The sequence below is a fragment of the Gallus gallus genome, chromosome 4 (genome assembly GCF_016699485.2).
Source record: "Gallus gallus isolate bGalGal1 chromosome 4, bGalGal1.mat.broiler.GRCg7b, whole genome shotgun sequence".
Lineage (NCBI taxonomy): Eukaryota > Metazoa > Chordata > Aves > Galliformes > Phasianidae > Gallus > Gallus gallus.
In genome coordinates, this window is record NC_052535.1 from 25,316,622 (window position 1) to 25,324,605 (window position 7,984).

At 33.4% G+C, this 7,984-nt stretch overlaps 1 long non-coding RNA gene across 1 annotated transcript; it reads left to right on the forward strand.

The window, feature by feature from the left end:
• The first annotated feature begins 1,397 nt into the window (after nucleotides 1–1,397).
• On the forward strand, nucleotides 1,398–3,934 carry LOC112532271. Its single transcript, XR_003074773.2, has 3 exons — nucleotides 1,398–1,544; nucleotides 1,834–1,950; nucleotides 2,575–3,934. It is a non-coding gene; the product is annotated as an uncharacterized LOC112532271 (long non-coding RNA).
• Nucleotides 3,935–7,984: the final 4,050 nt, after the last annotated feature.

Here is a 7,984-nt window from a genome sequence, read left to right on the forward strand (position 1 = left end):
GGACCCATGAATTTTTAAGAAGTTAAACAGAAGGGCACGAATAATACCATGTCAAAACTTGCTTTGTACATCAGAGTATTCACAGATAACATTCCCCCTATTTGCTCAGTCCTCATCCAGCTTTTCTCCCCACTGCATTGCTATTATCATTTCAAAGGAGAAAAGAACAGAGAGAATTTACAATATGCATTTCTTTTTCACTTTCTCTGTAATAAAATGCAAACAACTTTATTTTCCACAAGGCTATTGCTGGTTTGCTTTTAATCAAACAAATATCATACCCATTAATTATTGTTTGATTTAATTATTAATTGAATGAGTGAGAAGTAGTTCTTGGTGGTTCACAAAGATGCCTCTTGAGCTGCCCAACAAAGTTATAAATAAAGAAGGATGTGAGAAAGTGGTACTTCAAAAGTTCCATGTTAATGTTAATATGAAAGAACTCTCCATGAGTTATTTGCATTAACTAAAGATGACCTGAGATCAAAGTCAGAGTCCATTGGAGTTTGAGCTTCCAAGGTAGCCTAGTTCTGAGATGTCTACTGAAATCTTCCAGAAATGAAATATAAACTACTGTAATGGGCTATCAAAACTGTCAAGCTGGCTCAGTAGAATGAGTGATGTGTTTAAGTCTGATTGTTATTCAAAAGCTCCATGAAAGTAGAATAGATGCATCCAAATGGCCACAAGCAACTTCTGTGTCCAATTATCAAAAACAAGCTTAACAAAAACTGTCAAGTGCTGAATTGTGTTTTTCTATCACACTGTAATTTGATAAAATGATTACCCGTAAGGAGGACTTTGTATGCAGATTAATAAACATTTTTCCTACTTAGGGATACAAAGCAGTAATTAATATCACAAGTAAGTAATTCCAGTTTTAGCTCTCTTGTGAAAAATTTAAATATTACTTTTGTCAACAACTCTTCAACACTATTGTAAAGTGTGCTGGCATAAAAGGTGGGGGCCTAACATTAAGCAAAGCTTGATAGACTGTAAGTACTCACAAAGCTGCTCCTGTAGAAAATCACTGAATATGTAAAATTAATTAGTGTAATTCTGATCAGTGATTCTCTCTCAGTAATAGTTTGACTGGAATTAATAATCAGCTGCTTTTTGTATCTTTTAATATATGCTTCTGACTTTGTGCATTAAAAATACAACTGAAAGTTTTGTTACGGAGCCTTGCTGCAAGCTTTCATCTTTTTAAAATAAAGGCAAGACAAGCTTATGGAGAAGAAATATAATTAAAGTCATGGAAGAAATTGAAGAGGGTGGGTGAAATGAGGACAGCAAAGATTTCTCTTTTCTCTCCCCTTTAAAATCCAAAGCACTGGGGGGACTGAAACCAGAGTGCAACGCAAAACACTTTTTAGCTCATAGCAAGTTATCTCTGAAGTGCTCAGCTAAAATTTCTGTTTTCTAGGCCTTTTGGGGATCCACTGAGACTAGTTCTCTGTGTTCTCCAGTTTTAGCACAGAGTATATTAAACACAGAGATATGAAGCTAAGAAAACACAGTAAATGTTATCTTCTGTATTTAAAGTAGGTACTGTGGTCCTATATTTCCAGGTCCGCTAATAAGTTTCACAGTAACTTGCTGTTTTTCTTGTTGCATTTTATTGTAAATTGTAGTATCAAATGCTTTCATTTTGAGGAAAAAGATGAGATTTTTATCATTTAAGAAGAAAAAAGATGCAAGTTGAAAGTGTAAATGTGTATGTCCTCCAAAAAAATAACAGATTGAGTGAAAAAAGTCTGAAATACACTGTTTTAAAATGATCTTATGAAGCATTACATACTAGGAGTAAAATTGTTGTTGTTTAATGTTTAGATAGGTTCAAGAAAAGAAATTCAAGATCCAAGGACTGCTTGTGAAGAATTCTGACAGACATGATATTTGTTACTGAGAGCAATTCAAAAAAGGAAGCTTCTGTGTTTTGATGACAAAGTAAGAAGTGTTTAAAGAAAGATTTTACAATAAGTCTAAAGCGAAAGATGCTTGCCTGTTTTTTTTTTTTCATTTCCAATTGAAGTTGGATCTTTTGGATGATAGCCAGGAGCTGGACTGAACAGTCCCCATGGGTCCCTTCCAGCTCAGGATATTCTATAATTCTATTTGCCACACTGCATGTCTCACATTTACTACTGATAATAATTTTGCTTTTAGTAGCTTCACTACTATTCCAGTGGCTTTCAATAGATGGCAATTCATGTTTTATAGTGCAATGTACATTACATGGATAAATCACACCTTCAGACTTTGGCTTTTTACTCATGGATTAAGCTAGGCAAAAGGATGGTTAACCGTATCAAAAACTGATAGTTTCCACTGTTATTAAGATCAATCCTTATTTTACTTACTAAAATGAGCAGAACTGGGGTATTTTGTAGAAGATATTTCCTAGGATGTGTCTTTTGTTCTCTGTATGAATTCAGAGTTGCATAATTACGAATTTTTCCTATGGAAAAACTTCCATCAAGAGAAGTGTTTTTGTTTTTTTTTTCTTTATTTTTTTCTTTAGCAGATCACATAAAGAAAAATGTTATTAAAACAGATTCTGCTTTGTTGCAGCAAGGAAATACGAACAGAAAACACTTTGACAGAAAAACAAAAAGAGAAACAACAAAAAACCAACAACTACTGGAAGTAACATTTTATGTGACAACAGATCTGACTGAAATAGAAGAAACAAAATAAAAGAAATTGAATTTATTAAGTGATTATACTCTACTTGAAAGATCTTGAAGAAATGTAGTAAAAAAGTACAATAAAGTTTGAAATTGAAGCCTATAATCATATTTTCACAAGTATCTGTGTTGAAAAAATATAAAGTTTATAGTATCTATATTTATTTATTTGTTTATTTATTTTTGCTTTGGAATGAAAACAGAATTAAAAATGTTTCCACTGTCCAATGTCTATTATCTTTATTTCAGCTATGAATTAAAAATATTTTAAAACAACATAGAATTAATCTGGATCTAAAGTCTATACCTTATTGATATTTAATCTGCAAAGTTTCAAAGTGACTTAAAATGTTATGATAATAATTTCTTCTTTTATGTTATATGTATGAAACAGTTACATGTTATGATTAGGAAAAACATGTTTTTTCTGTCAGAAAAAGGAAGGTGCATTTCAGGACTTCTGTAAGAACTTGCAGCATTTTCAGCGTTGGATAACTAGAGCATCACTCTTGACAACATTAGATTGATAAATGACTTTCATGTTGTGTATTTGCCTCTTGAAACGGGTAGTCTAAATGCCAAAGCTTGGAAGCAAATTGTCACTGCTGAGAAAAGGTGGCCTTGGGACGATGGTGGAGCATGGTTCTTGCAGGCCAAAGCCATCAAAGCAGTGGTCTTGCCAAAATATCTATAGGCTGTTCCTGTTTCAGCCAGAAATGTTTTAGGCTACAGCTTCAGCACTTCAAGAATTTGTCATATTTTGTTGTATAGGTATTTAGAGAACACATCTATGTTTTTTCTGTGGTACATCCAATGAAATATTATTTCCTTTTCTCAGTTATGCATACAAAATAACTTATTTCTAGGAAATACTTGGGCTTCACTTGGGCCAAATGAGAGTAAAAGATATGTATGAAACAATGCATGCTGCAGGTACCTTGTCTTGTACTTGTCTTGTACCTATGTACCTATGTACCTACTTCAAGCTGTGTCATTTCTGTAGATACACGAGACATGGAGCAGAGGAATGTGGTAAATCAGTGCATGATGCATTTATAGCTGCTTATTTTTTCAATATCTTGTCCCTTAATGAATTCCTTCAGGGCATGATTTTGGCTGGCTTGACATAAGCCTGAGAGTCAGGTTTTTTCCCTTAATTTGATCTGATCAGTTGCTGTATTGAAGCATGTTTTACCATGTTCCATGTAATTGCCCTTGAACAATAAATACGTGGCCTAAAAAGTTCAAATGCCTTTGACAATATGTAAAGCATCTCCCTCCAAGAAGAGCAGATAGTTTTGTTAAGTGCTTAACTCCTGCAGTTCCTGCTTTTTAACATGAACTTCAAAGTAACGATGGTTGAGATGGCACTTCCACTGTCTCAGGTTTAGTTGCATGATCATAAATATTCGGTGAAAGTCAGACATGTAGTAATCATTTCTGTCACTAGAAAAGAGTTCACAGTGGAACAGAAGATGGATGCATTGAACCTAATGCCCTGAGTCATCCTTATGACTTAATATACTCTTTGCTTTAATTAAAATAAAATCTTCACCAGGGCTTTTGGATATTTCCTGACAAATTCTTTTCTTTGTTTTCTTAAATTGCACTACTTTTCTCTTTTTGTACATTTTGAATAGAAACCTCTTAAAATAGAAGCTTCTTTTTCTAATTGTAAGTGTACAACATAAAGGGCAGAATCCTGTTACTTGATTACACCTTCAATGCTCAAATAATGACAACAGTAATAACAATTTGTGCTCTGGAGTATTTTAACTTGCCACAGGAGACCCACAGCTGAAAACAGCAAAGGTGAAATATCTCCTTCAAATGGACCAGTGATGCTGAACATATTTGGAGTGGGGGGTGTGGGAAAGGTAAGGAAAAAATTGCCAGAAGCGCTGACAGGAAAACTCATATGAACTTTAGCAAACATTATTCTGCAAATGCCATTCTAAACAGACATACCTCTATGAACAGTAGCCTGACATTTATAACTGTACTAAATAATGCAACAAAAGAATTTTCAAGGTTCATGCGAACCTTTCCACACGCATACTTTGCAGTTTCTTCAATTATTTACTATGTTTAGAAACATCTCAGTAAATCAGGTTTTTGAGACAAAGCAAATATTAACTGTTGAGTTACATGAGTGTTTTGAGTTTGTGTTGGAGAAATGATGTAAATTCTGTGTGATTTGTGGTTTTTAACAAAACAGTGAAGCAAACTGCTTTTCCATTTCTGCCAGTAGAAACCAGATAACTTGGTCTATTTTTTGAGGTTTAAGTATCTGGAACATCACAGTACTATTTCAGTAACAAGAGAAATGAGTAACTGATTCTCTACTGTCGTGTGCTAGTATTTCTTAAAACCAGAATAAAATTTCCTACTTGTTGTGAGCAGAGCACATAAACCTCAATGAAAGTTTATTTGATGTTTTTCACTGATAGTGTTATGACTCAGAAATTTGTTACACTAGGCCATTACTACCATGCTTTAGTCTGACCAAAGTTAATGAGATATCTACAATGAACTGTTTTATGATGAGTATATTCTGTTTAGTTTTAATGTATTAATATCACTTTGTGTGAGAGCCTGTATATATTTAGGAAGTGTATGAATATGGGCTACAGGGATTTTGTTGATGTGTAATCTATTCAGCTATGGTTAGTGATATTGTAGATATCCTACACATTGCTAAAAGTCGGTAAAAAAATATTACACAGAAATGTTTTCTGAAGAAATTACAGTAAGAGTGCTTCTTTTTTCTTATCTTTCTGTTTTTGAGAACAAAATTGGAAACTATGAAGAATACAAAACCCTTTCACTCGTGAGCAAGAATATAAATATCATGCCAATGAACTATGGATTCAGCATTTGTTGAAATAAGTCCTTTTCAAGGTAAATTAGTGCAAGGTAAATTTTCCATTGCCATGACTAGTGTGCTGACAGCAACACCAACTCAGCTGATCTAAATGGTCCTAAATGTGTATAGTTTTGTGCCATTCAGGCTCCTGTGTGTGTTGGTCTGCAGCTTGCTAATGAAAGAAATGCTGCTTTCTTTAGGAGTGGGTGGGCAGTGAGAAGCAATGTTCTGTTCTTTCCAGAAAGCCTAAACCTGACCAATGTCAAGGTCAAAGTAATTGTTTGAACCATGCTAAGGTATTCCCCCATTACATGTCTACATAAGAATATTTTGGGTCATAAATGGGGTTTCTGACACTGCTTGAGATTTTGATTTTAGAAGTTTTTTCTTTAAGCCCCTAAAACTCTTCAGGCTTTCAAAAAATTTGTTGCCTGGAAAAGTTTTGTTAAAGATTTTAGTAACTGTTGCTGTAGCATTGCTTCTAAATAAGGTAGATCTTGGCTGTTCGTTTAGAACTTCAGATGATCTCAGCTGTCATAATAGCTGCATTTGTTCTGTGCATCATGGTATCAACATTCAATAACTTCTCTCTTCTGTTTGCTAATTTGGGAATTAGCAATGCAACTTCTCTATGGTGTAGCAAGTCGGCTAATGTTACAATTATTTACTGATTTAAAGAATTATTCTAAGGTGTAGAAAATACTGGTAACTATAAAAAAAACCACCTTAATTATATATATATATATAAATTCCTTTTTGGAAAGAGACAAGAGCCTTTTGTAGAAGTTATGACAAAAGTCCTGTTTTTTTTTTTTTTGTTGTTGTTGTTGTTTTTAATTAATTAAGGAAATCTAGAGATTGTCTTTTGAGAATTATTACCTTGAAGGCCATTGTTGGGAAGATTTGTTGATTCCTCCATAATGAAGTGCTCTATATATCTTATATATCTACAAAAAGATGTGCTCCTTTTCTATTAAGTTTCAAATGGAGCATAAAAATATTTCAGAAAACAGAACTATTACTTTTTGTGTGTGTTTTTAGAAAGGTTTTGAAAGCTCTGCAGGAGTCAGAAACTCATTGAGGATCTGCTCATTTGGGTGATCCAAATACAAGTTTGGAAAAGAACCAGTGTATAAGCTCAAGCAGATCAAACAATTCTCTCTTGGCCTCAGACAACAGGACAGACTGAGGTCCATGTTTTCAAAAGTCATGAATTTCTCTTGGATGGCTCATAAATAGTGTTTTTTTTTTTCATGGTAACTTTTTAAAAGAAATTGATTTTCTATTTCAATTTTTATCAATATCAAAGGGAACAATTTTCTAAATATTCAGTGGCTTGCCCTTCTCCCCTGACTCTCTGTGTCATAGAATACATCAGAGCAAAACCCAGAAACCATCCTTTCTAAAATATAATAGAGCATGACTGCTAATAATCATATATCTCAAATACTGAAACGGTTCTTTATAATTCTTTGAAAATCTCTCAGTATCCCTGGGGAAGATGTAATCTGTATCAGAGAATCCAGTAATATTTACCTCAGATCCTTGTTGTCTTCATAGATATTCTTTATAATGTAAGTATTAAATATGTGCAGACACGGCTTAGTGTCAAGGATTAAAATTTAGTTGTACAAACAGATTCTTTCTCATATTTCAGGGATTTATAGGACAAGATTCTTTTGCTTACAAATTTGCTCTCTACATGAACTGTTCTGGAAATCCAACAAAATTAATTTATGACCAAGTTTCCAGCTGTAACCGTAGCATATGAAGTAACTTATTTAAATCTAAAACATAGAGTGGTCAAGAGTAATGGAGCTGACCACTTAATTTAGGTCCCTAACTGTGAAACAAAGTAACTGTATGAGTAAAACAACAAAACATACAATTGAGGTTGGGGAGAATATCTAAGACATCCAAAAATATTTTATTGCGGTATGCTATGCTGGATCAATAAAAGAAATACTAATCTTTTGCTAATGTTTCATGTTAAAAAGTTGTCTGAACATCCTTTTCTGCAGAGGAAAGGAGTGCAAAGAAATTTTGCTGATAATGGGTGCCTGTTAAGTAAGAAAAAAAAGCAAAACAAAATTCCTTCTTTATTTCCTTAACCAGTTTGATATTTCAGAATGTTGAACTTGATATTTTTGTCTTAGATAGTGAACATGAGATTTCTTAAAATGAAAGTTAGGTGACTGAAATGAACTGAAAACAATCAGTTTACTACAGATTATGTAGGACAGCACAGTGACCTCCTGAGTGTTTTGTTTTGTTTTGTTTTAATTTAAGGAATTAATTTTCTTAAGGATTAGTTCAGATTGCTGAAGGCTGTGTCAGATTCTTTATGTATATGCCCGATAGCTGCACTCACTCTAAATAGGCAAAGAAAAAATAAATAAATAGTAACATGACTATCAGTTTGTGAAAT